Genomic DNA, 20,461 nt, shown 5'->3' with positions numbered 1-20,461 from the left:
CAAACACTTAGCGAATCAAGGATCGTTTCGACATCCTTAAACATTTCTGAAAGATTCTCTATTCTTTGAGAACTTCACAGAATAAGTCTCGGATTAATTTCCTTGGCTACTTAGATCCTCGTCTATCCTAGACTCGATCAAGGTGGGGGCTAATTGTAGACATCTACTTTTGGCCTCCCAACCCGACAGGAAGTGCAATGACGATAAATAAAACCATCTTCGTGTTGGATCGAAGTGAAGAATGCTTATGGATGACTGGCTAAACCGCAAAGACACAAAAAGACTAGCCTAACCCAAAACAAAAACAAAACAGGGTCCAATTAACTAAATCCGATCATAATTAGGCTTAGGCCCATGCTTAAGACCCAATAATGACGGATTTAGAGGCACCTAGGTCAAAACTAAAGCTGCCGCAGAAAAATCTGCGTGCATCTCTATAAGTCACGCTGGTCTGGTGCGCGCAACTAATTCAGTTGTGCGCAACTTCTAGAGATGCGCTCGCAGAAGATTCAGAATTTTATAAAATATAAAATCAAATCTTACCATAAAACCGCGCGCAAGACATTCAGTTGCGCTGCCCATAGCAGCGCAACTAAATCACTTGCGCTGTGATGCCGTGCGCAACTCATCTAGATGCGCGCGACACCTGCTGCGACAGAATGCTTAAAATCCTAATTGCACCCATTCCCTATAAATAGGGGCTTAATACGAGGCTTAAAGACACAAAAATTAACCTAAAATCCTAGCAGAAACTCTTGTGAACTTGTGCTTCTAAACCCTCTTGTCCTAAACACTCACCCCTCTTAATCTTTGTTACTACGGTTGAGGTTCCCGAACAAGGAGTCCATAAGTGTTCTAAACGGAGATCTAGCAAAGAGAAGTGGTAAATTCCCGAGCACTTAGATAAATCACAATTATTTTTCTTATTTAAAAGAACTTTAATCAATAAAATAGTGTTGTTTGACCACTTTAAAAGGACATTTAATTAATCTATTCCACGTAGTATCCTGTCTTATTAGAATTGAATAATTAATTGATTGATTGATCACCTAAGCCAAGGCGAATCTTGTTCATTTTTTGCTCCTTTCACAAATTTGAATTAAATAAAGAATAACGACTTTGCAATGTAATTCCTACGTGATTAATGCTTGTAAATAAAATCAACTAACTTAGTTTTAGGTATCGCGTTGCATATATTGTTTGGTGATGAAATTGTAAAAAAGAAAGAGCTAGTAGAGGCCGCACTAGGGCTAGAATAGTGATTCTTCTTTAAAGGGAACGTTATTTTAGTACCCTCGCTCCCGAACTCATTTCTGGTTTATGTAGACCAATTTGGGCATGGGTAAACTTATGATTTGTGCTAAATATCCCATGAACTCCACATGGGAGAAAGGCATGAACGAGGTTTATGGGTTTTCCCAAAACTCATTGGCGACTCCTACTTGTTTCTTACAAAAAAAGCGTGATGATAGAATCAATTCTAATTCAAGGTCCCCTAAACAGTGAGGAATTCAAATCCTAATACACCCTAACAAGTTTAAAGTCCTAGGCTTTTAAATGGCCATGGGCATCTAAGGAAGGACCCCCTACGATGGGATCACCCTCCTTACAATATCCCTAGAGCAAAATCTAAGCAAACATGATGAACAAATACGTGGAAAACAATGTAAAACAAGAATTAAAGCTAGAATAAAAAAAGCAAACTAATTAACTACTCTAATATTAAGCCAAAAACAAGAATTAAACAAAGAAATAGAGGTGAGAGAAAGTTAGAAAAGCTCATTGAATAATTGAGAAGAGAATCCACAAAGTTGCTTTTTCAAAATCTAAAATCTCCATTGAAATCAAAGCTTTCTATCTCTAAAACTACTCCTAAACTAGAAAGAGAAAATCCTAATCCAACCCCAAGATAGACAAAATAAAGAGGAAAGAGGCCTAAACTAATCCTAATCTAATTTTGGGTAATTAAAGTTGAAAGAGAATATTAACCTCAAAAGGGGTATTTATATACAAGCTAAACAAAATAAAATTAAAAGAAAGAAAATAAAAAGGAAATAAATAAATAAATAAGAGAAAAATAAAAGAAATAAAAGAAAAACAAAAGGAAGCTAAAAAGGCCCCCACTAAAATCAATCAAACCAGCCCCCCTTCTCTTCTTCATTTTATGTGGCTGCTCTGATTCAATCATCAACACCATCATCACCGTTCATCAATTTCAATTAGAAACAAGCTTCACCGAAATCTCAACCTTTGGATTAATTGAAGGAATCGTTGCGGTTCAATTTCACCAATCCATACAATTTCACACACGAAAATGGAGCGACCGTGCATACCCTTCGGAGCGGCCGCTCACGCCTTCTGCCTCGAATTGATGGAATTGATTAAAAGAGGAGCGACCGCTTCGGAATTCAGAGCTCCCGCTTAAAAGGGTCTGCAATTTGGGGCTAATTGGAGCCTGCAGCTTTGGGTTGCGGGCTGCTCTGTTCACGGAACGAACGGTGGCAATGGGTGGTGGCTTGTTGCTGGTAATTGATTGAATGGCGAGGCAATGGTGGCGGTTTGTTGTAAGGAAATTGTCGAAAGCGCTGGTGCTGCAGCTGTCGTTGAGGTGGTGCGGTGGCCGTGAATGCAGCCGATGATTGTGGTGATTTTGTTGTAAATTCTTGCGGAGGTGGTTTGGGTGTTGGAACGCGTGGCTGGTGGTGATGCAGTGTTGTTGTATGGCGGAGCGGTGGTGGATGCAGTGGAGGAAATGAGGGTCAGCTGTTGTAATTTTTGGTGTTTGTGTGAGGAGCTGGGAGCAGGGGAAGTTGTTTTGGTTGAGTTGTGGTGTAGGGTAAGGAATGGTGTGGTGAAGGATAAGAGTGCAGCAACTTTGGGGTTTGGAAGCTTCTTAGAGTGACACATTTGACTCAACCCGGAACACCAAACACGACCTACAACAAAAACACGAGGGGATTATCAAGAGATAAAATAAAATAAAATAAAGTAAAATAAAATACTAAAACTAAAAGAAATAATAAAATCAAATGATATTAAAGAAAATAAAGAAAACAAACTAGAAACTAAAAGAAAATAATCGAGGGAGAAAAGCGAGAAGATTATTATTAACTAGAACCAAGACTTAAAACACTAGAGAATAAGAAACATAAATAAATTACGAATTTAAACTAAAAAAAACACTACAAATTACCAAAATACTCAATTGAAAAGACAAAAGACGAGAATAAACAAACAAGTGAAATAATTACTAAAAAGAGAGAAATTATTGGAAAAATAACTAGAAAATGACCATATAAGGACCCTTAAAGTGACATAGTGACATAAATGTCACTTATCAAATTCCCCCAAGCTAATCTTTTGCTCGTCCTCGAGCAAAATGCAATGAAACACAAAATAAGGAGAATGATTTATTCAAACAAGATAAACTAAAAAGAGAAAGAATATACACTAACTCGCTTTCGTAGGAATCACGGTCAATTTTAGCAACTAAAGACAAGCCCTTTAAACCCCAAAGTCGCCTATGAGGACGAGTGAGGTCTCGTGAAGGTTTCTTAAGAGTTTAACCCACAATTCTAGACAAAAACCAAGGCAAGGCAATAAAAAGAAAATAAAAGAAACATAAAAAGAGAAAGAAAAACACAAGTTCATATTTGGACAAGAGATAAGAACAAGAACCAATGAATGCAAACCTTTCTAAATAGACAAATGTATGCACATTCCAAGATTTCAATGGTTCATTGAAACATAAAATATGCTAAGCATAGAGAACTAATGAGGACTCAATTCACCCTAGCTCCAACCAATCGGGCCGCGTTCTCTCCACTAGCTTCAAATCAACCCTTAAGCTCACTTCTCATGATTCCTCGAAGGAACTGGGAAAACATAAAGAAATGAAAAACTTTGAGAAGTTAATCCCGACTTCTTAGCCATGCACACTCTATTTATACGGTTGAAAACTATCTCCCTCTACCGATGATGACTCAACCCTCAAGGGTCTAAGGGTCTTTTATAGGTTGTAACGAGAGGCTAGGGGGGTCAAGGTGGGCAAAAATTTGAAAATTTTGGTGATAATTCCTAAGTGAAGTAAACGCATGATCAAACCTCAAAAACAAACTCAAGAAGTCACCAAACATCAAAAAAAAAATACCAATAATGCCATTTCCCCCAAGCTTATTCAACACCAACACACAATATATATAAAAACGAAGGAACGCTCTTCCCAAGCTTGTGCGAAGCATTGTCCCCATTGCTTAAACTAGGGAAGAGAACAAAATCAACTAAAATATTTTTGTGTTTTTTTTTCTTCTTTTTTTTTTACAATTTTTATGGATTTTTGATAGTTTTTTCTCCTTTTTTTTTTAACTCTTATTTGGTGTTCTTGCTTTTTTTAACTATGGACGGCTTTTTCTTGAATGCATTTGCTTTTATTACACACCATATAAACAAATTAATTTCTTGCTTGGTCCAAAGAGCATAATACTTTCAAATTTTCATTCAAACCATCACAACACAAAACAAACTCTCAAACCATAATGCTTCACAAAACTAAGGGTTAGGGAAACGAAAGGTCATTAGGCTTGTAATGAGGCTCATAATCAAGAAAGGGAATAGGCTCAAAGGGTTAGCAAGATAGGCAAATTCTTAATAAAAAACCAAATTTGTAACAAAACAAAAAGAAGATAAAGAAAAATGAACAATGCCCTTGTCCTCCCCTAAAGTGGCTCGGTCAAGGTCTCGGGAAGCTAGAGGTCAAACCCTGGATTAAGACATGCATAGCTAAGGATCCTAAATTGCCGCTCAACAGGTGATGAAGGCTAGAACAATGAAACTCACAACGGATATATAGCAATTACCAACTAAAGGCCTCATATCCACTATGAAGAGCAACACCATCTTACCACTTTCCCATGAACTAAGGCTTCATGGACGCCAAAAGTTCTTAACCAACTACCTTAGCATATAATATCCTAGAATCAACCAATGACACTCTCAAACCGTGCACACATTCACCACTTAGGAAGAAAAACATTCAAGAACACAAGTCCCAAAAAAGAATGTCCAAAATAAGAACTAACAAAACACATTTTGCCAAAATTACCTTGAAAGTAAACAAAAATCTTTTTGGATTTTTCGAAATATAAGAAAAGATATGGAAATGCATATACTTAAGTGCATGGCATACATGAATAAACATCCCACCAAGAATGATAAAATACCCTCCCCCAAGCTTGAATGAGACAACATGCTCAAACATAAACCAAATAATCCATGGGAGGGGAAAAGAAAGAAATTATTCCAACAAACTAACACATGTCTAACAAGTCACCAACCATCAGAGGTAGGGCAAGGAAAGATATTACCGGATATAGGTGGGTGTAAATACCCGCAAATGACCCAATTTAACCTTTTAAAGCCAATTTCTTCCAAAGCTAGGCCTCATATGCCATATGCTAGGAAAGAAGAGTCAAACTTCCTTGATTCTTGATCCAATACCAATGCACCAAATTATATCAAATAATGTACCTAGCAAAGGGCACACAAACATTTCCATGAGAGAGAATTTATGCTAAAAAGAAAAGAAAATGAAAGCAATAAAACACGGGTTACTACCCGAGAAAGGCTTGCTTAAGGTCTAAGCATGACCGCTCTAATAAAATAATATTGCAATGATCTCAAGAGCTTGTCAAATGCACTACTAAACATTTCATAGGATAAACGGTAGGAAAATGACTGGAGGAGGACGTGAAACAAGATTATTGCACGCAAGTCAAGAAGGAGATGCCAAAAGAAAGAAAAAAAATCAAAAGAATAATCAAGAAAATAAGAAGAAGAAGAAGAATAAAAAGGCAAAACCTCCTCGAAATCTTTTTGGGTGGCACAATCACCCATTTCCTCAATAATTGGAGGACGAGAAGGGAGAAGCTCATCAAAGAAGAGAGGGTCTTCAATAGGCTCTATGACAAAAGAAGGGAGGAACATAGGATAGTAGGGGATGTGGTCAAATTTCCTTGAAAAAGGGACATGAGAAGAAGGGATATGATCAATGGTCTCACGAATGAACTCTTCCTCACCACCATTCCCCAAATCACCATTGAGAGCATGGAAATCAATCATAGAGTCCTTAAAAGAAGAAAACTCATGATCTCCATCTCCCTCAAACATCAAACCTCCAAGAGAAACCACATCTTCCTCTCTATCACACCAATGAACAACAGCTCCCTCAACATCCTCAAAGCCTAGAGTCTCAAAACCATGCATGAAAGGATAAAGGTTTCTCTCAAATGCATCCCTTTCCCATGAAGCATTGCCAATGAACTCTCTCAAAAGGCTATAATATTTTTTTACACCTTCAATGAACATACTAGTCATAACCTCAAACGAGTCCAAAGACTCATGGATAGAAAGGTCACAAACATGCAAGGTAGACTCATTAAGATGGGGAAGGGGGGTTGGAATCCTCAAAATCAAAATTTTCTTCATTCACAACTCCTCCACCATCATCCAAGAGACTCTCAATCTCTCTTGATTGCTCAAATTCATCATCATCATTCTCATGAAATCCCTCATCAAAAATTGAAGATGGCTCACTCACATCCTCACCAAGGGTAGCTCTCAAAGGGGGTGAATAAGGGGAAGGATGGCACTCAAGTTCAAAAGGGGAATGAAAAGAATCAAAATCCTCTCATCACAAGAAAATCACCCCTCACCTTTACACCCTTGGTCCATATCATCCTCAAAAACACTCTCACACTCCAAGTGAGGTGCCTCACATCCATTTCCAACAACCTTAGCACTCATCACTTAGGCAAGTCTCTCTTCTTTCAATTTTTGTTCCTCTTGAAGTTCATGGACTTGTTGGGTGAGATTTTGTATTTGGGCAATAATTTGGGCATCAATGATATTGGGTTGAGGTTCACAATCATCATTAACATGCATATCATCAATATTATAACACATCTCATCACAATGAGCATAAGAGGGAAAGGGATTATCATGCATATTTGGATCATCACAAGACATATTAGAATCATCAAGAGAATTCATGCAAAAATGAAAAGAATCTTGACATTGAGAATCAAAACAAGAAACATGACATTCTCTATCATAAAAATTTCTAGCAAGCCATGTAAAGAAATTCCAAGCATCATGCATAGACAAAATATGGAATCTACCATTATACATATTCTCAATCATTCCCCTAGTATACTCATTCATGCCCCAATAAGCTATACTGCAAGCATCACTAAGAGAACACCCACGGGAACTAAGGAAACCATCTAATCTATCAAAGTAAGCAAAGAAGGGTTCATCATCAAATTAAGGAAAAGATAAGCATACCATTTTATTTATTTTTTTACAAAAAAAAAAAGAAAAGCAAACAAAAATCAAAACTATACACAAGAACCTAGCTAATCTAATCAACACAAACTAATGAACGCCTAAGTCCCCGGCAATGGCTCCATTTTGATAGTAGGTAGGAAAATAGGCCGTTTACGATCTCCTCCTAATCAAACAATATTATAAACACTTTACTACCCTAATACAAGTATAGGGGCAAGAAAAGGATAGAACCACAAGGACTAAGTGTCAATGATTTAAGTCGATTAAACAACTAGATTGGATATGAAGTTTGGAATGAAGATAAAGTAACACAAGTAAGACAAATAAAAACAAGCGATAAAAGCACTAGGGATAGGGGAATCGAGGCATATTGATGAATTCAACTAACCAAATGCACAAATTATCAAGGGCTTAATTAGGAGAAATCAACACATTTAATTCACTTTCGCACAGTCAAACATGCTAATTAACTCGACTAGATTAATTCACTCCCATGCAATTAAACTAGCCTAAACATGGATGAAATTAAACCCTCAATTAACTTACTCCCGCATAATTAATTAAGAGCACGATAAAAATCATAGAAGCAATTAGCTAGAAGGACCCTTAGAAAAAAGGCATCATCCATGTTCTCAAATCAAGTCTCAATCACAATTCAAACACAATTAATTAATTAAAAACATCAACATCCCCTTCATCCATATCCCTAGAGAAAAATTTAAGCAAACATTGTAACACCCCAATAATTCTCCCTTTTCCAAACCACTTACTTTAAATAAAAATTAGAGGAGAACCATTGGCATGTTACCGCCACGTGTTAAAACGTTAAGGCTTTATCAAAGTATCGCAGCGGAAATCCAACTTAAATCTTAAAATATTATAATTTAGAAACCAATAAGTCAAAGCTTACAAATTGAAACCGTAAAGGCCTTTATTAAAACCAAACCAATATTCAAAATCCCAAAACATAATTTAAATAGTAAAACATAAATAAATTCAACACAAAGAACGAATACTCTCAATCACACCAATCCCTTGACAATGCGTATGTCAAATTCCCAAACTTCACATCATCAAGCTAACTTGTGCAATACTGCTCCCCAATAATACAAGTGTAATAATTGGATCATCACAGGGTCATTGAAAGGCGAAGGCCATGACCAAAAGTAACACATACAAAAGCACGCAATCAGCAAAGTTGAGTACATACAAGCTACAACATTCCAAACCTAGCATATGCTCAATTAATTAAAGTAAATAAACATACAACACGAATTCATTAATCAAGACTCCACACTTAGACAATTCAATTGAATCAACATAACCAATTCCAAACACTTGACTCTTTATATGTAATTTGATTAATTTAATTTGGAGTAAGCAATAGACGAGGTTGTCCAACCCACCAAATCATTTTGGTCCCAATTGACCATTTAAAATAAAAGTTTAGCGCAATGCAAGAACGGGCGCGACTCCATTCTCACAAAGTTAGTCTAGGATCCCATCTAAATTTCATTATAAAATAAAAATGTAAATACCAAAAGAGAAGAGGACATGTTGATTAAACAAGCCTCGAAAAGCCACGGGCTACCACCGTGTACCCTAACCCATAATTGTCAATACTCTAAAAGTGCACACTTTCTAGAGTTTTATTGCTCATCCTTGCTTCACTTTACGTGATTACAATTTTGATTAATAGCCGACTCATTCAAGTAGACCATACATAACAATCATACATCAATTCACTTTTAATCTTATTTAGGACAATGGTGATCACATCACAACTTGACCTTTAGTTCCTTTAAACTCCAAATTATCCAAAATTGTTGAATATAGTCAACCCACCTAGCCATTTCGGCTTAATCCACTTTTACTCAACATACTAACAAGTCATTCTTGAGTAATAAATAAAATAATAATAACCTTGTGGAATAATTAATAAATTCAATCCACTTAAACCATTTAATTCCAATCCTTCAATAATCAAAATATGGTTAATAAACCAATCCAATAAAAACATGCTTGTATCAACATTCCATACAAACAATTAATCCAATATAATTCAACATGCTTGCATCCGTAATTCCATACAAACATAATCAATTCCCCAAAACATGTGTCATAAACATAAGCACATGAATTAATTAAATGTATAACCAAACAATTTCCATCCAAGTGTTCTCTAAACATGAAACTAAGTTCTTTCCTTTTTGGTACCTAAACATGATACTACTTACAACGAAGTAGACATGTACGTACCTCATATAAAAAATTACTTTATGCCACTTATAATCACTTAAAAGTCTCCTAGGGAATAATCACTTCCTAGAAAACAACCAATAATCACAAATTAATACCCAAACTAATTTCCAGCAATATAACTTTAATTAAAACTCCTTAAAACTTCCTTTAAAACATGTTTTTATGCTTAATTAATCATTAGAAATTGAATAGGAACAAAAGCCCCAAATTAATTTGATAATTAGAACCCTAAAATCCCAATTTAAATAAATTAAAACCCTAGGTTTATAATTTATAAAATCTGAAAATTATAACAACAATTATAATCTAAAATTATTAATTTAAAACATCAAAAACATGAATTTGATACTAAAAATATGAACTTTATACTATAAAATCAAAACCCAAAACTAATTATACGAACATTAAGAAAAATAAGAAAACAAAGGAGGAATAAGGGGAGGGAGAACAGCAGCCACGTGGCTGCTGGTGGTACGCCGGCGGTTAGGGGCGGCGACGACCGGCGATTGGCGGTGGTGGCTGGCGCAGCAGTTGGGTGGCAGCAATGGTGGTGAGTCAAAACTCACGTAAAGAGGAGGAAAAAGAAGGAAAGAAAAGAAAAGAAAAAGGAAAAGAAGAGAAAAATAAAGGAAAAATAAAGAAATAAAATAAAGAGAGGAGAATTTACTAATCTTTTTGTGTGGAAAATTTTTTGGGGATGTATGGGGTATTTATAGGAGAGAGAGTTGTAGGGTAAGTAGGAATATTGGGCTTCATAAAATTAATGGGCCAATTAAGTAAATGAAATGGACTAGGCTTTGTTCGTACGGCATAAATTGTAGAATAAAGGCTCATAAAATAATTTATACTAAAATAATTTTCGACCCAAATTAATAATTTGAAACCTTGAAATTAAATTCCGAAAAAAAAATACAAATACATATTATAAATAAAATAAAATTTCATTTATAAATTATTTAAAAATACGGGGGATTACAAACATGATGAACAAATACATGGAAAACAATATAAAACAAGAATCAAAGCTAGAATCAAAAAAGAAAACTAATTAACTACTCTAATATTAAGCCAAAAACAAGAATTAAAAAAAGCAATAGAGGTGAGAGAAAGTTAGAAAAGCTCATTGAATAATTGAGAAGAGAATCCACAAAGTTGCTTCTTCAAAATCTCAAATCTCCATTGCAATCCAAGCTTTCTCTCTATAAAACTACTCCTAAACTAAAGAGAGAAAATTCTAATCTAACCCCAAGAGAGAGAAAGTAAAGAGAGAAAGAGGCCTAAACTAATCCTAATCTAATTTTGGACAATTAAAGTGGAAAGAGAATATTAACACCAAAAGGGGTATTTATATACAAGCTAAATAAAAGAAAATCAAAATATATAAAATAAAAAGGAAATAAATAAATAAATAAAGGGAGAAAAATAAAAGAAATAAAAGAAAAACAAAGGGAAGCTAAAAAGGCCCCTACTAAAATCAATCAGACCAGTCCCTCCTTGTCTTCTTCATTTCGTGTGGCTGCTCTGATTCAGTCATCAACACCATCATCACCGTTCATCAATTTCAATCGGCAACAAGCTTCACCAAAATCTCAGCCTTTAGATTAATTGAAGGAATCGCGGCCGTTCAATTTCACTAATCTGTACAATTTCACACACGAAAATGGAGCAGCGGCACATACCCTTCGGAGCGTCCGCTCACGCCTTCTGCCTCAAATTGGTGGAATGTATTAAAAGAGGAGCGGCTGCTTCGGAATTCAGAGCCCCCCCTCTAAAGGGTCTACAATTTGGGGCTAATTGGAGCCTGAGGCTTTGGGTTGCGGGCTGCTCTGTTCGCGGCTAGAACGGTGGATGTGGGCGGTGGCTTGCTGCTGGTAAGTGATTGAATGGCGAGGCAATGGTGGCAGTTTGTGGTTGGGAAATTTCCAAATGCGTTGTTGATGCAGCTTTCGTTGAGTTGGTGCGGTGGCCGTGAATGCAGCCGGTGAATGAAGGTGGTCTGGGTGTTAGAATACGTGGCTGGTGGTGATGCAGTGTTGTTATATGGCAGAGCGGTGGTGGATGCGGTGGAGGATATGCGGGTCTACTGTTGTAATTTTTGGTGTTTGCGTGAGGAGCTGGGAGGAGGGGAAGTTGTTTTGGTTGAGTTATGGTGTAGGGTAAGGAATGGTGTGGTGAAGGATAAGAGTGCAGCAACTTTGGGGCTTAGAAGCTTCTTGGAGTGACACATTTGACTCAATCCCGGAACACCAAACACGACCTACAATAAAAACACGAGGGGATTATCAAGAGATAAAATAAAATAATATAAAATAAGTAAAATAAAATACTAAAACTAAAAGAAATAATAAAATCAAATGAAATTAAATAAAATAAAGAAAACAAACTAGAACTAAAAGGAAATAATAGAAGGAGAAAAGCGGGAAGATTATGATTAACTAGAACCAAGACTTAAAACATTAAAGAATAAGAAACATAAACAAATTACATAATTAAACTAAAAAAACACAAAAAATTACCAAAATACTCAATTTAAAAGACAAAAGACGAGAATAAACAAATAAGTGAAATAATTACTAAAAAGAGAGAAATTATTGGAAAAATAACTAGAAAATGACCATATAAGGACCATTAAACACCTAACTACCCCTATGTCGACCCCACCCATCCTCTTCCACTTGAGTTGCCCGAGCAGTTCACTCCCTTGGCCCCTTGGTAACAAGACAACTTTAGGGACCATTATAGTTGGCCACCCGTCTATACCGGGGGATGGGATCCTTATGGTCCCCCATCCGAGTTTTCCTATGATAGGGAGGACAATGATGATGCTGTCGGGCCTAGTGGTCAATAGTTCCCCCATTTTGTGCTTTTTCCTCCATCCCTTTTATTATGTAGTCTTTTGTTTTGAATTATTGGGATGTTGAGATGTATTTTTATCTAGCTTGGGGGAACCTTTTCTTTGTAGGGAAGCACTGGTGGGACAATATTGTTGTTGAGGATTTCCTTGATTCTTATTGCCTTGATGTTTTGTGATTGCCTTTCTTGATCTTTGTATGATGTTGTTAGATGTTGTTGGTTGTTTTGATGATGATTTCTATGAGTGTCTCTTGGTTGTTTTGATGAGTGTTTCTTGATGATGATGATGATGATGTTTCTTAATGGTGGTGATTTCATGATAATGATGTGAATAATGATGATTTTGCTCCCTTTAATCGAAATCCCATGAATTTAAACCTTATAATCCAAATACTTTGTAGATTAGTGTAGACACCCAAATGTGTCTCCCCATAACCAAACCCAGTGATGAATACCTTTTGCGTCGAATGATAATCGAACGAGGTGAAAGTGTGAAAGGTTACGTGTTGCGGTTGGTTTTTATTAAAAATTCTTTCTTTCTGTTTTCGAAAACAACTCTATTTTATGAAAACAGTCAATCCAGTTTAGTTTAGTCCACGACAAGGGTCCAATAATAGTGTAGTTGGATGGGGCTTGCAAAAAGCTTTCGAACGATATATTATAAGCCCAATTCCGATGAATAATGAGGAAGTTATGGCCAAAATACTAAATTGGGTCCGGTTTGATCTTTACATGCGGCCCAATGATCTAGGGGAGGGCCCAATGTTAATTATTATTCCTAAAGTTATTAGAATTAATTATAGTCTTCTAGAATTCTTTAGAAGGTTCTCTTTAATCCTAATAAGATTAGAATTAATAATTAGATTTTGATAAGTTTTATTTGGAATAAAATATTATTTTATGAAAAATACAATTTCAGTTTTCATACGGACTTTACAAATTGATTTTGATTGATAAGTGGACTCCGTGTTTGAAAGCGCGTAGGAATTCAGGATTGTCGCCACGCGACAGAGCTTGTCGCCAAGCGACAAAGTCGGTTTTGCAGCGACAGCATGGAGTTTTATTCCTTATCAAATTATATCTATTTCCGGACTGTTTTCTTATAAATAGGGTCCTGAACCTCCGTTTTTATTCATCAACAATCATCATCTCTCTCTAAAGCTAGAAGCTTTCTCTCTCTATTCTTTTTCTAAACCTTCCCTCTTACAAAATTCCGCATTCACGAGATCTAGAAACACCTAGCTGAGTTCGAAGTTGCCTTCGCCCTAGACGTGAAAGGTTATAATTTCTGAGGTTTGGTCCCTAATCTCTATTTCAATTATTTAATTTGATTGTTTAATTTTATACTTTTCCTTGAAGTTACTAACGCGTGTATTTTGTTATTAGAAAGAGATACGAGGCATCAAAGTATATAATCTTATTGCTCTATTCTTATAGAAAGTATGTTTAAATTTGTTTAATTCCTAGTATCATGTTAGGATGTTTCTGTTGCTTTCTAGTAGCATATTTAGCGTGCCTTTTACTCTTTTCTAATATCATGTTAGTATCATGCTAAGGTTGAAGCTTTGATCTTTAGTGTTTAGTGACATGCTAGGATTTGTTATTAATCTTATTAGTATCATGCCTAGGATCTTGCTATTAATATTATGCTTTAACATGATTATGATTATTATGATTATGATTATAGTTATGATGATTGTTATTATGTTGCTTGATTATTTATTGTTATTGCTTGATCACGCCTTTTATGCATGTTTAAAGGGAATTTGTACTTGTAATCACGCTTAATAAGATAATTAATAATCTTGTTTAGGGCTAATATGATTATAATTCAAGTGATCGCCAATAATAGTTTTGCTTGTGCATTAAATTCAACCAACATAGATAAACAGGTTTAGGGTTAATCTGTTGATTGCATGCTAGTCAGAAAGCGCACATGAATACGAAAAGAATGAAGTAGAGGCCTATTATTAGGGCAGGCTCAATCTCTTTTAGGTTGGATTTGTACCTTCATCCCCGAACCCTATTTGGTTCAAGACCTTTTGGAGTTGACGATCTCATGGATCGTTAAGGGGTGTAACCTTCACCTTGTGAACGGTTTACAAGTTCCTAAAACTTGTTGGCGACTCTTTTGCTCTAGCTTCCTTCCCTTTGGACGCCACCATACTTAAGTGTATGATCACAGTGGGGTTCAAGCTTGGGGTTAATGCTTGAAATATTCCCTACAATTAGTGTATAGTTTTATTTTGTTATTTTGTTTTAAAGTTACTAACCATCTTCTTTGTGTATAGTTTCCTTTTCTTTTCTATTCTTACTTGGCTTTGAGGTTCATGCTATAGCTTTATGGAGCTCCATGGAGGTAGAATTTTCCTCTACCTCAATTATAGTGGCTTAGCTTGGATAGCTCGGTGAGATCTTTCTAATTTTCCTCTTTACTTTTCTTTTATTATTTGCTTATATTAGGAATAGTTTAGGATGAGTTGAATGGTTCGAGGATGTTTTCTATTAACACCATATGGGTGTTTGGGGTCATTGACGTTGTTGTCGAATGACCACTTATTTGTCAATGGGGATTTATATGATTAGCATGTCTCTTTGTACTTTTCTTTCTCTTTTCCTTTTCTTTCACTTCTCTTTTCTTTTCTCTTCCTTTTTCATTTCTTTATTTTCAAAAAGCAAAAACACAAAAAAATGATTTTGAGGCAATGTTTTTTGTTTCTTTTGTTATTTTTGCTTATGATTTGGAAATAATACCATCCGAACTTATACTTTTGAATAAATGGTTTCCTATGTGGTAACGGTGTGCACGGTTTGAGAGTATGCTTGGTTGATTTTAGGATGGAGTATGCTAAGGTAGTGTGTTTAGAACTTTTGGGACCTTGAAGCCCGAGTCTACTTGTTTGTGGTAAGAAGGTGTTGCTTCCTATAGTGAATTTGAAACTAATAGTGAGTTATTGCTACAACCATGTGAGGTTTCATTCTTTTCTAGCCTTCTACATATTTTGCGTGAGCGGCACATGGATCCTTGACTATCTCTTACTTTATCTAGAACTTGACTCTTATCTCCCGAGATCGCGACCGAACCATTCGGGAAGGACAAAGGCATCTTTTCGGGGTGGTAATTTTTCTTTTTCTAGGTTAGATTTTATCTCTTTGTTTTGGGTTTACATTTGCCTCCTTGCTAACCATTTGATCCATATACCTTCTTTTCAAGCCATATCTTAAGCTTTTGAGCCTTTTGTTTCATTTTTTTTCCATTCTAGGTTTTTGTGAAGCAATTGATCCTTATTGTTGGAGAATATGGTGTATGAGTTTGAATATTTGGTTCTGATGATGAAAGCAAGTTTTGTATTGTGAATATTTTGTGAATAAAGGCAAATTCTAAAGTTGAAAAAGTCGTCCATAGTTAAAAGAGGCGAGGACAATACAATAAATTGAAACATAGAAAAATGAAAAAAAAAATGAGAAAAAGCAAAACACAAGCAAATGCTTTGGCAAAAGTGTTAAAAATGAGAAAAGTGAAAAGTTCAAAAATATTTTTGATGTAAGTGTATTTCTCCCTATTTAGAGCATTGAGGACAATACTCCATTTTATCTTAGGGGGGAAGCGTTCTTATGCTTTTTGTATATATGTTTGTGATTTTAGCTTTGAATAAGCTTGGGGGTGTTGGTGTTTTTGTCTGGTGATTGCTTGATTATGGTGTTGAGGATTGTTCACCCTTTGCTTCACAATTTAGGTATACCACCAAATTTCAAATTTTAGCCTACCTTCACCCTTTTCGCCCTTACATTACAACCCTTTTCAAGACCTTTTGACCTTTTTGGTTGAATCATAAGTTAGTGGAGGAAGATGTGAGTCAAGGCTATGGAGCGGTTTGCATAGTCAAGATGTCGAGTAGCCCTAAAATCTCTTCTTTTCCAGTTCCTTCGAGGAATCATTGAGATGCTCACTGGAGGTGGATTTGAAACTAGTAGGGAGAATGCGGTGTTTGGGATGAAGGTGAATTGTGTCTTATTAGTTCTCTATGCTTAGCATATTTTATGTTTCAATCAACCTTGGATATCTTTGAGCTTGCATACCCTTATTTGTCTAGAAAGTTGTTTATTCATTTGTATTTGGTCATTTGCAAAAGTCTATTTTAAAAGCTTTTGGTTTTGCTTTTTCCTTTTTGATTTCATTTTCCTTTTATGATTCGCCTCATTCTATCTTTGAGAGTTATGGGTCAAACTCTTTGGATACCCTTACAAGACCTCACTCGTCCTCATTGGCGACTTTAGGGTTTAAATGGCTTGTTGTAGCTAAAAACAACCGTGATTCCTACGAAAGTGAGTCTATGTGTACATTCTTACCCTTTTCTTTCCTTTTTCTTATTAGAATAAGTTTTTCATCCTATTCCTACTTGCTTTTGTTTTTTATCAAGGACGAGCAAAAGTCTAGCTTGGGGGAATTTGATGAGTGTCATTTATGGCACTCATTTAGCTTCATTTTGGATAATTCTTAGTTTCTTTTATAGCTCTTTTTATGTCTTTTTTCTCTAGTTTTAGCCTTTATTTCTCTAGTTTGTTCATTCTTAGTTGTTTTCCGTTTTCTTGCATTTTTCTTAGTTTATATTGCTTTTTCTCTTTTATTTGTTTGTCATTCTTTGTTCTCAGGAGAGAGGTGGTGTCCAAGGCTCTCCATGGCTCTTCCTCGGGTCCTATGAAGCTAAAGATGCAAGTTCATCACTCCTTGGTAGCTCACAAGTCAAGGTGTGCTAGCTCCAAGTCTTCAAGCCTGCTCTCTCATGCTGCGCTTGCATAAAGAAGCAGTGTTGAACCCAACGTCGGCAAGATTTAGGACTGCCATACCCAATGTTTATCAAGTGGAGCGCACGGATTGCATCGACGAATGCACGAGGAGGATACCCTGCTCCCAGGGCGCGGGCTCGCACGATAGGGGCGCGAGCGCGCACCTCCTGTGTGCGGGCACGTCGCCCCTGTTTCCCGTTCCGTTCTTTTCTTCGCGGCCGTGCAATCCGGAGTGAGGGCGCGCCTTTACGGGTCTTTTTAAGACGTCCAACTAATTTTTCCTTAGTTAGTTTTACTATATATAGATTATCTTTCTATTTTGAGAGAGATAAGATTTTTTATCTTAGAATTAGATTTTGAAATCAGAGTTTTAGAGAGAGAAAGTTTATGTATGGGAATTCTTGTTCTTAGATTCTAGAGAGAGAAACTTGATGATTTGATGATTGCTACTTTTGATCTCCATTTTCTTTGATTTTGATCAAAGTTTTGTAAGAATCTCTTTCTCTTTAATCCAATCTTGGTGTATGATTTTGATAATTTGTTGAATTTCAAGTTGATTGACTGATTTGATTGTTGATAGTTTTATTGCAATGATGATGATGATTTTGATGATTTGTTTAGTTTTGTTCTTCATTTTTACAATGTATAGTGAGTAGATTCTTTCCTAGGGATGTGGTTAAGCATGCATAAATGATGGATAATAGCTAATTGGAGGATTTTGATTTATTTGATATTATAATTAAATTGGTTGATGGAAATTGTGCGTGTGTTTGATTTGCTAAGGAGTAGCTAACCTTGACTTTCAAGCTAGATTGCATTGTGATTTTCCATTTATACGACACATTGATTTGGAAATTACATTTATCGATTGAACTTGATTTGTGATGCTCCTAGCTAGTCATTCGTAGAGACCCCAAGTTTGACGCCTTGGAAATAGCCTATCGGGTCTTTTTAATTGCAATTACTATTTTCCCTTGCAATGTTTGATTGATCAATCTCCTATCCAATTAGCATTTCTATTGTGAGTGCATGTGGATCTTAACTCCCTAGTGTTTGTGATATTGATTTCTTGTATTTGATTTGTTGTGTTTCTTAATTCTAGCTTAACCAAACCATTTCCCTATTCTTTGGGATAGCTTAACACAAGACTATAGCATCTACTTTCCATTCCTAGTGGTTCGACCTCTTAGCTTGCCATTATACTAGTATTTTGGTTAAGTTGATTGTTTACAAATTTTGTTTGACCATAGTGGAGATTAGTCATAACAACGACCTAGTTTTCCCGGCGTCATGAACAACCATTCACCGCTATTATTAGTCGGGTTGAGTTTTTAATATTTGGAGTGCATTAATCCATATTTAATTCAATACATGTCAAACACCAACCCAATTCTTAGCCCATTTTGCTAAACCATAACTTATTTTCCTCTTTTCGTGGCTACAACACAAAACCAAGATAAACTGATTTTTTGGCCTTATAATTTTGATTGAAATATTATTTGGTTTGATAGGCCTTTTAATAAGCTTTTCAACGATATATCATAAGCCCAATTCCGATTTAAAACGAAGAAGATATAAGCAAAACACTAAACTTGGCCCAAAACCGACACCCTTTCACTAAAACAACCATATCTTAAAATATACAAAATATTTTGACCTGATTCCAATAGGGTTGGAAAGTAGACTTGATAATCTTTCCAACTAAATACTATATGCCTTATTTTGAGTTACGGATCAAAAGTTATCATAGTTTTAAAAACATGTAAAAACTAGAATTTCACGGCCAATGCCAGCATGGCACGACAAATTTGCCGTGATACGGTATTTTTCTAGGGATTTTTCCGCGGTGCTTTTTACTTCTAGGGTTCCGTGCTTCACCCCTCATATTTTCTCTATAAATACAAATCTGATTTCTCCAGTTTCTGGGCACCAAAAATCATTCTCTTTCTCCCTACACCAAAAATCATTCTCTCTTCTCCCACTTATGCTCTAGCCAAAATACTAACCTCCTTACTCTTTCACTATACATCCCTTAAGCACTCCAAGGAGTCCATACAACACCCGAAGTTCTATACTTAAACCAAGGCGTGAAAGGTAGAACCGATTGAGGGTTTGGACCAAATCAACTCTACTTTTTATTTAATTTAATTATTTTAATTTGACTTATATTTTTTTTTTTTAAGTTACTAACAATTTATTCATGATGTAACAATTTGAAGAAGCACGGAACGTGAGTAATTAATTCACTTAATTACTCTATTTATTCTTTATTGCTAGTATCATGATTAGGCTTATTATTATAATTTGATTTGACTAACGTTATTATGGTTAAATTGCTTACAAAGTTGATGTTTATTCTATCGTTCGTTCATGATCGCCATATTGCATGTTTAAAGGGAATATGTAATTGAAAATCACGCCCAGTAAGATAATTTGGAATACCGGTTTAGGTTCCTTTTTAATCTTGTTGCTTAATTAAGTGATCACTAATATTTTAGAATTATGTGTTGCATTATTATTCAACCAATTTAGCCTAATATCAGTTTGGAGCAAATTGATTCTTTGTTTGCATGCCTTTGAGATTACAGGAATACTTTTCGCTATAAGAATCGAGTAGAGGTCAATACTGGCGAATGTGACTCCATGACTCACTTCATACCATCATGCCTGATCCTCCTTTCATGGTTCCAAACCATATGGAGTTAGTAATCTCATGGATTATGAATGGGGTGTAACCTTCATAGGTCAATCGTTGTAGCCTTTCGTTGTCCCTTTATCGTGGTTGCCTTAAATGATCTGTGAACGGTTTACAAGTTCCTTACAAACTTGTTGGCCGCTCCTTACTTTGCTTTGTCCCTAATCGTGTCCCCGTCATATATGTAAATTCCCACTTCCTATGAGTGCCAAGCATATTCACAACATGCTTATGTAGGCACGCTTCGAACGACACCCACAATTTGGTTTTTTTGAGATGGGAAATGGTATGAGAGGAGCAGACCTCGAAAAAATAACCAATTTGAAAAAAAAAAATGTTTCATTCAGACGATCGGGCACAAAGTTACGGCATTTCGAAAGAAACCAGGGGCTAGAAAGGGTATAAATACAAATTAGTACGATAAGTAAATGGGTGCGATCATACCATATTAGAAACAGGAATGTGAATACTATAGAATGTAAATAATAAACCAACTTCTTAAATCAAGGAATGAATTGT

Source organism: Chenopodium album, chromosome 11 (assembly GCF_948465745.1).
Source record: "Chenopodium album chromosome 11, dcCheAlbu1.1, whole genome shotgun sequence".
NCBI classification, from domain to species: Eukaryota; Viridiplantae; Streptophyta; class Magnoliopsida; order Caryophyllales; family Amaranthaceae; genus Chenopodium; species Chenopodium album.
The sequence above is the reverse complement of the archived record's forward strand: the minus strand, read 5'-3'. Positions refer to the sequence as shown.